The 8,635-nt window shown below is 44.2% G+C and overlaps 1 protein-coding gene across 2 annotated transcripts in view; it reads left to right on the top strand.

Annotated features, from left to right (window-relative positions):
* IQCK (IQ motif containing K) overlaps positions 1 to 8,635 on the top strand; it is a 127,139-nt gene that overhangs the window by 115,559 nt on the left and 2,945 nt on the right. The window lies entirely within an intron of this gene.

Here is an 8,635-nt window from a genome sequence, read left to right on the forward strand (position 1 = left end):
GTTTTGTTTGGGGGTCAGTAAGTTTCTCACCAACGTCAGGGCTTGAAAAATTCAAATTTTCTTTTCAGTACACCAGTGGGCTTCCTATTAGAAAGAACTCTGTAGTTGAAACTCTTGGAATGTTACTTCCCATCTCCTTCTTTTAAGGTTTGATAAAGTTGGCTTCGTCATCGGGGTTTCTTGACTGGACCCCTGTCTGCCTCGCGTTCTGGACCAACTACCAAGATAATGAGTGAATACTGCCCCAGTCCCTAGTTACAGATTGAAATAGTTTCTCAATTAGTTATTAGCTTGTTACACTTACAGAGGAGCTATATAAAAATAAACTGGAGGATCTGTTTCCATTTCACTTAAAGGCAGCATTCAATATACAGGGCTTCTGCCAGTCTGAACTGGATGAGAACTGTTTATAACCCGAGTTCATTCAAAATGCCTGGGATATTTCTAAAGGTTCAGTCTTGGCAGCAGCAGCTGAGAATGCAGAGATAAATAAAAAAAGTCATAAGACACGGCTGACAGGGTTCTTCTGTGTTCATTCACACCCCTGACTCCCTAGGCTTTTGAAGACGCAGAATTTAGAAGGACAGCCTACTAGATGGTGGCTATTTAAGCTGCTGTGCTAAATCTCCAGTCTTGATGCTAACTGTGAAATGGAGCTACCCTTGTAAATTCAGATGTAAAAAGAAAATACTAATAGATGTATAAACACATATGAGTATGACGTAAGCTCACTTACATAATTTAAAGAAAATTTGTTTAAATATTTGTTTTAAAAAAGCGTATTTTCCAGCTTTTCTACAGCCACTGCATTGCCTATATAATTAAGAAATAATTTTATTGAGCATCTACCATGTGCCAGGCAATGGGTACCATCTCATTTCACACTCGCAGTCTCCTGAGAGGAAGGTCTTACTGTCCCCATTTTATGGGTGAGGGAGCTGAGGTTTCAAAGAGGTTAAGAGACTTGCTCAGGTCACCCAGTTGGTAAATGATGGTAAAAGCCAAGTCGCCTGGCTCCAGAAGGTGTGCCCTGAGCAACTAAGCTGTGCTCCAATGGCCCCATTTCTTCCCCTGTTGGAGCCTCAGTTTCCCTCATCTGTGAAAAACATGGCTTTTATTAAATGTCTCTCTTTCCAGAAATCAAGATCCTTTCCAGGGTCAAAACTTGATGTTGAGATTCTGTTTTAATATAACTATTGTTGTCACTTCCAGCACCAAATGTTTCCATTTAAAATGCTGCCTTCCAGGAGACTTCGCCCTGAGTTTACATTGTTTAGAAGTCAACAACAGTAATTACTGCACGTTCAAGACTGTCACATCTGCCCCAGTGCCTTGTGGCTTCCAAGTTGGCTCAACTTTCCTCAAAATAACACAACCCAACATCTGGCACAGTTAAGAAAGGGGGGTAAACATACCAGACTATTGACATTACCCTCTACACGTCAACATTTCTTTCTTTTTAGAAAGAAAATCTTCCATGACATATTCTTCCAGTGGGGACGTGGAGGGTTTTTTTCATATTTTTTTCTATATTCTTCAGATTTTCTATAATGACTATGAACAGCTTTTATAATTGAAAAATAATCTTATTTTAAAAATTCAGTCCAGTAAAAACAGAAAAAAAAAAAAAACCTTGGTAATATATATTGTGCACTCCCCAACCTCCTAATTGGAAAGTATACAACCTGACTTTAAACTCTGTTGGATTATTCTGGGTGATGATAAGGGACCCCAATTCATACTCTGCATTAGTATGACATGATGGTTAAGACCATGGATTTTGGACTCAGACCAGGCTTAGAGTTCTGGCAGGGCCATTTATTTAGCTCTGTGACCTTGGGCAAGTTGCTTAGTGTCTCTGAGCCTTAATTTTCTCATTGGTAAATGGGAATAATGATAGCATCTAGCTCCCAGAGTGGCTGGGGTGATTAAACGAGATGATAAATTTGTGTAAAGCCCTGAACATAATGTCTAGCATTCAGTAAATGCAGATTTTCTACTTACTAGTGTGATACGGTTACTAATCTGTTTCAGGTGTGGAGCCCTCAGGGACTGTCAGGCACCTTAGACTCTGCCCTGGATCTGAGTGAAGACGTCCTCAGATTTTGATGCCTATTCTCTTCCTCCCCATTTTCCTATTTTATTTTGTTTTATTTTATTTATTTAATTTAATTTAATTTAATTTTTTGTTGAGGTCAAACTCACAGACAGCAGGGTGCCCTAGTCCTAAGTGTACAGCACAGTGAACTTCTCTGTATGCACACACCACGTAACCAGCACCTGGATCAGGATGAAGAAGGGTCACCACAGAATAGTTTTGCTTATTCTCAAACTTCACATAAATGGAAAGAGTATGGACTCTGTGCCTGGCTTCTTTTGCTGGCTATTACATCTGGGAGAGTCAACCAAAATGTTGAGGGCAGCAGTAGTTTCCTCTTTTTCACTGATGTGTAGTATGCTTTCCTGTGAATAGTATCACAATGTGTATATCTCTTATCGATGGACACTTGGGTTGTATCCAGTTTTTATGAACATTCTTGTATATGCTTTTTGGTGGATGTAAACTCACTTCATTTGAGGATTAGCCAGGAGTGGAACTGATGGGCCTGAGAGTATATACATAATACTTAATTTGGCAAGATCCTGCCAAATCATTTGCTAAAGTGTTGGCACTGTTTCCCATCCCCACTAGCGATGCCTGAGCATTAAGTTGTCCTGCATCCTCACCAGCACTTAGTATGATGAGTCTTTTTCATTGTAATCATCCTGGTGGGTGTGCAGTGGCTGTCTCACTGTGCCTTTAATTTCTTTGATGCACACCTTTTTAGGTGCTTATCAGTCATTGGGACACAAATTCATTTCTAAACTCAGTTATGCTCTGAGGAAATCTGGTAGCTCAGCTTGCCCGAATGACGCTTTAAGGATGGGCACACAAGCTCTGAGAGAGGTCTCAGAGACACTCCTGCAACTAAAACAGCAGAGTTTGGGGCACACATTCCAAAACATCTACACTGGCTTTTTCTGCTTACGTTCAAATCCTTGGCCATGTTTGATAGCTGAGCTTGCAAGATAACTAACTTTCAGACGATGAGTGACACGTTATAAGGTTTAAAAGATGCTAAGTGAACTCTAGAGCCACATTTCAGCTTGTATTTCTACAGGCCACTCAGGGGAAAAGAAGTCACATTTGTTGAATACCTACAACGTATCAGTCCCTGCACTGGGCACATTCGGTACATTATCTCCCTAATCTCATAAGGACCCCGTGAGGTCAAGATTATTTTACTTAGTTCAAACGAGGAAATGGGGTTGGGGCTGGGGTCACCCAGCTAGCAGATGGCAGAGCCAGGATTTGAACACTGGGTCTGCTTGACACCAAGGTCTACCCTTCTGCGAGCAAGCAAACTGAGGGGGAAACTTTACTTTTCTACCAATTCCCCGATCAGAAACTATTCCTAGCATACATTTCATTAATATTTTTTCAGTGGTCACCTCTACTAAGGCAACTTTACCCTTGGGTGGATCTCTCCCTGGGGTCTCCCAACAGTGGGTCTTCTGATACTGGGAGGCCAGCTCCCCTGGGACTCCCCAGCTCCCGACCTCTCCTCCTCCCTGCCTCTCCCCACCTCTGCGGTGTGCCTGACCGCAGTAACACCGTGTACACGTTGATGCCCTGACAGTCTGTTTATCTTCTGTCTGGTATATTTTCTGGTAATTCTTTTAGAAAGTTTTCCCCAATGGTATAGTGATGCATGTGGACGGTAGACATTTGGGAAAACAAAAATTCACGCATTTCTTTTCAATCGTTTTATCTATATTTAGTTTTTTTAAGAGTTGAAATGCTGGGCCACCACTTAGTTATGAATGTAATTTTATTTTTTACAGGGCAGTCACATTTAAAGGATGTACTATGAACATCTCACTCAGGACTAAATATAAAATAGGAATCACTTGTTTTCAAGAAAAATAAACTTTTTTTTTCAGAAAAGCAAGAGGGAAAACAAGGGCAGAGATGACTGAGTGAAAGAACCTGGCTTCCACTTTACCTTTGGAGCCATCAGCTTTGTTGGCTTTCAACACCACCAGACAGAAGCCACAGTGTCCCCCTTGGAGACATTGTTAACTTTTGGAATGGAGCAATTTAAAATTTGCATCATCAAAATTTATAGGAATTTTGTAAATTCCACTGTAGTTTGCTCTTGGCATGTCTCCTTGTTCCTTCAAACTTTGCAAAAGCACATTTTGAATGGTTTCATCCTATTTTATCAAGTTTATAAATTATCAGGTATCTACTCATTCCACAGGTGTTGGGCATTTTGGTTGTTCCTAAACTGTCTATGTGGGAAGAGATGTGGGAGCAGCACCTTTTGTTGCATCTTCATTACAGAAATCTTCATCTCCCTGGGGAGAGAGACCGCGACCCTGTGGAGGTTAAGGGCATGAATGCAGGAGCCGGACAGCCCACAGTGTGACCCCAGGCTCCTTACCTAACCTGTGTGCCTGTCTCCTCATCTGTACGGTCATCGGGGAAAATAACAGCACGTACCTCACTGCCACTTCATATGAGCGAAGCGCCCAATAAGTACCATAGAAGTGTTGTCTTTTTACCCGGAATCCTAAAAACTGGGTGCTAATTGGATAAAAATATATTTTAAGCTATATATATATATATATATATATCTTGAGAGTGTGAACCAGTCTTCTCTTTGTAACCCCAGGACCCATCTGTGTGATGGAGGCACATTTACTGAAGCAGCTTCTCTCTTTGGTGTGTAAGCATCTCTAATTCCCCGTTAATTTTCCTGCCTCCTCCTCTGTGAGCTTCTTGAGGTCAAAGACTGTGCCCTGAAAATAGTAATAGCTAATATGTAGTGTGTGCCTCTCTGGATCAGACTCAGTGCTGAGCACTTTGCGGGTCTTCCCCTCCCGGGCCCTCAGGAGGCAGGGCCCCTCTCAGAAGGGGGCCCTCAGGAAACAGGCAGTGAGTGATAGCTGAGTGATACAGCGCTCTTTCCCAAACTTGTCACATCAGAAGGATCACTCAAAGCGCAGAGGTGGTGGGTGCTGATTCCCACTCACTCATCGAGATTCTGATTATCAAGGTTTGAGGCAGGGCCCAGGAATCTGTATTTTTGCCCCAGCTGGTCCTTTGTGCCGAGGCCACATCTGGGCAACACTGAATGAGTAGCTGGATGACGCTGTGGTCCCTGAATTTCCTCCCTATGTCTTAGGCAGCTTCTCTAGCCATGTCTGGGGTTCTCAGCTCTGTCACTGAGTGACACAGGAGAGCGCCGGGGGCAGTGGAGAGGAGGAGAGCGTAAGTGGGTCTCACTAGTATGCAAGACCTTTCTTGTCACGCTGCCTTTAACTGAAGCTGGAGGGCTGGTGCATCACTCTGGGATCTTCCTCTCTCTCAAGGTCTTCCATAACTGGCTCCGCACCAGTCCGCCAAGGGGTACCAGGACAGCGTAGGGCCATGGAGGCAGCCGTGTGTTGGTGCTGGAAGCCAACCACAGTGATGTCTCTAAACTAAGGTGGAAACTGGGGTCTTTCATCTCACTGCCTGCTCCCCTCCACTGCCTCTTCCCTTGCTCCCTCCTTCTACTGAATAACCTGCCTGTGCAAGTTTCCACCGAGACCTGGAGGAGAAAAACCACTAAGGAGAGACGTTATCTGCTTCTTAATTTTTAGCAAAGTAATCCTTGTACATGGTTCCCGTGGTTACGGGTATATAGAATAAAACAGGAGGATGAATGAACGTCATCTCTGTCCCCCTCTTCTATGGTAGTCACTTTGAGCTCTGAGCTGTTCCTCTGGGTGGTTAGGGTTAGGGTTAGGGTTAGGGAAAAGTTTAGACACTATCTCCTGATTTCCTGATGTGACAGATGAGAATTAGCTCACTTAAATCCCATCCCCCCCTCCCCAAAGAGTTAACTTGCTCTTTCCCGTTCCTTAATCAGTTGACTTTGTAGTTTCAAGTTACAGACAACCATCTTTATTTCTTCTTACCTTTTTTTGGGAGGAGATGAAATATACATATAATAGCGACCATAAAACACAGATAGCTATAAAGCAAACACTCAGGTAACCACCATACCAGTTAAGGAAGTGGAACACTGTGAACACTTTTAAGGCTCCCCCTCCCACCATGAAGCCACTTACCCTAACTTTCGTGATAATCGTTCTCTTGCTTTTATTTAGATTCTCTTCATCTTTATATGCAACCCTCTACATTTAGATTTGCTATACATAGAATCACACTGTATGTATTATTCTGTGCCTTGCATCTTTTTCTTCAGTACCGTAAGCTAAGGTAAGCAGACACAGGTAGCTGTGGTTCATTCGGGTTCAGTGCTGTATACTCACTGTTCCAGTAAACCACAATTTATTTATGCAGTCAGCTGGTGATGGATTTTTGGGCTGTTTCCAGTTTTCTGCTATCATGAACATCCTCACTGATGTCTGCCAGTAACGTGTGCAAGGGCTTCTCCAGGGGCTGGATACAGGAATGGAATTGCTGCATTGTGGGGAATGTACATGCTCAGTTTCACTTAATATTGCCAGTTTTCCAGTGTGTTTGCACCGGTGGGCAGTCCCCACCTCCAGAGATTCTGACTTGATTGGCTGGGGTGGGGCTGGGCACCAGGAGTGTTCAGAGTTCCAGGTGATTCCATCATGAGGCTTCACAACACCTTTACTTCCAGTCCATCAACTCTATAGTGTCTTGACTCTCCAACTTGAAGGAGTGTCCCCAGCATCCCTTTCTACTCTCCTCCTTCGAGACTTTTGTATAATGATCTGAAACAGAGAGGGGCTTTTTCCCAGGCAAGGTCAAAATCTAGGTGTGGGGAGGAGGGTCTCAAGGCATGACAGGATTGGACAAAGGAAAGGCATGCAGGTGAATTCTTCCTTCCAGCAGGGTTGAGGAACTAAAGAAAACCCAAGGCTTGGGAACTCCTCCCATCAGCCAATTCCTCTTTCCTTCCACGCTACCAGTAGCCTTAAGTGTCTGTCTGCCAGTTGTAGGCCAGAGAGAATGTCATTCAAATGGCTTAAGTTTTGAGACTTTGAGACTCCTGTGAACTGCTCTGAGGGTCTTTGCATTCACGTTTCCTTAAGGGACTCCAACCACGGTTTGGGTTTCTTGACCCTTAGCAAGAAAGATTCTTGACCCTGAATCTTAGCAACACACAGCTTTGAATAAATACTGATGCCCGGGCCCCAGACCAATTACATCAGAATGTCTGGGGCAAGATCCAAGTACCAACAGGTTTCAGAAGCTACCTAGGTAATTCTTAAACACAGCCAGCATAAAAAACCATTAGTCAGTGGGTCTCAGCTTTATCTAGTGTACATCAGAATCACCGGGGCGCGGGGGGGGGGGGCTTGTTAAGAATACTGATGGCTGGGCTCCACCCCCAATTTTTGATTCTATAGGTCTGGGGCGGGGGGCCTGGATGTGCATTTCTAATAGGTTCCCAGTGATGCAAACATTGCTGGTCCCCCAACCACACGTGGAAAACCATCATGCGCCTGGGTTTCCCTGCACACCTCCCCGTGGGGATCTGGAACAGCCCTGTGCTGAGCTGTTCCATCTGGTTGTGTGCGCCCCTTCCTACCTCTGTCTTATGTCGTCAGGCTGGTAGCTTGAAATCAGACATGGAAACTGGCAAATGCTACAAATCAGAACTCCGCCACCCCGGCCTGTTGCTAAACATTCATATCCTAGATTATGTCATGGGCCAGTGGGATACTGGGAGAGCACCTCCTAGGTGTGGACCATCCTCGCTCATGCATTGTCATCAATAGGCCTAGAGGCATACAGGGTCTTCACTGTGGTTACCTGTACAGCTTCTATATATATGGAACAGAAATAGTACACATTGAAAAAAAATTAATTTTCCTGTGACCACAGCCTCCTGGTATTGAAAATATTTTTCTGGTTTGAGTTATTAATACAATACTAGTTCACAAAGCCAACTAAATACATTCTAAAATTTGATAGTTATTAAGTATAGAAAGTAAAGGAGACTCTGGGGATGCCAACATTTCAAATTGCGTCCTTGTTTGGCACCTGGGGATTTTTTACACCCTGGGTAATGCCAGGATGGGGAGAGGTAGGAAAGGGAAATGAGCAACTGCAAGTCCACGCAAGAAAGCCAAGATTTGGAAACTGTCTTTGAATACACCATGACCAAGAACCCTTGGGAAGTCTTTGTGTAGCGCCAGCCTGAAGACTGCTGGGCTAGCCAGTTTAGTCCACTGTGCTGCATGTGAAGCGGTCCATGGCCAGCGTGTGCCCTCAGCCACTGGGAGTTCAGGCTCGACCGAAACCTCTGCTCTACACAGTACCAACCCCCAACACCCCTTCTACGCGAACACTGCTCTTCAAGCATGACCAGAGCCTGCAGCCTTGCTCTGAATAACCCTTCAGGCATTAACTTGGACACTAGAAGCGAAGATTTATTAAAAAGAGAGGGTCTTTCCAAATGGATCTCCCACCCACCAGGGGACTGGGTTTCCATATATTTGGCGGAAGGGGCTTTTATCTATTGGGACAATTACCCTTACAAATAGTGCAGTGCTCTGCGTTCAGCTAACTTTCCTCTTTGGCCGACTCAGGAAATCACCCGGA

This window comes from Monodon monoceros, unplaced genomic scaffold (assembly GCF_005190385.1).
Source record: "Monodon monoceros isolate NGI ecotype Baffin Bay Population unplaced genomic scaffold, NGI_Narwhal_1 Super_Scaffold_13, whole genome shotgun sequence".
Classification (NCBI taxonomy): Eukaryota; Metazoa; Chordata; class Mammalia; order Artiodactyla; family Monodontidae; genus Monodon; species Monodon monoceros.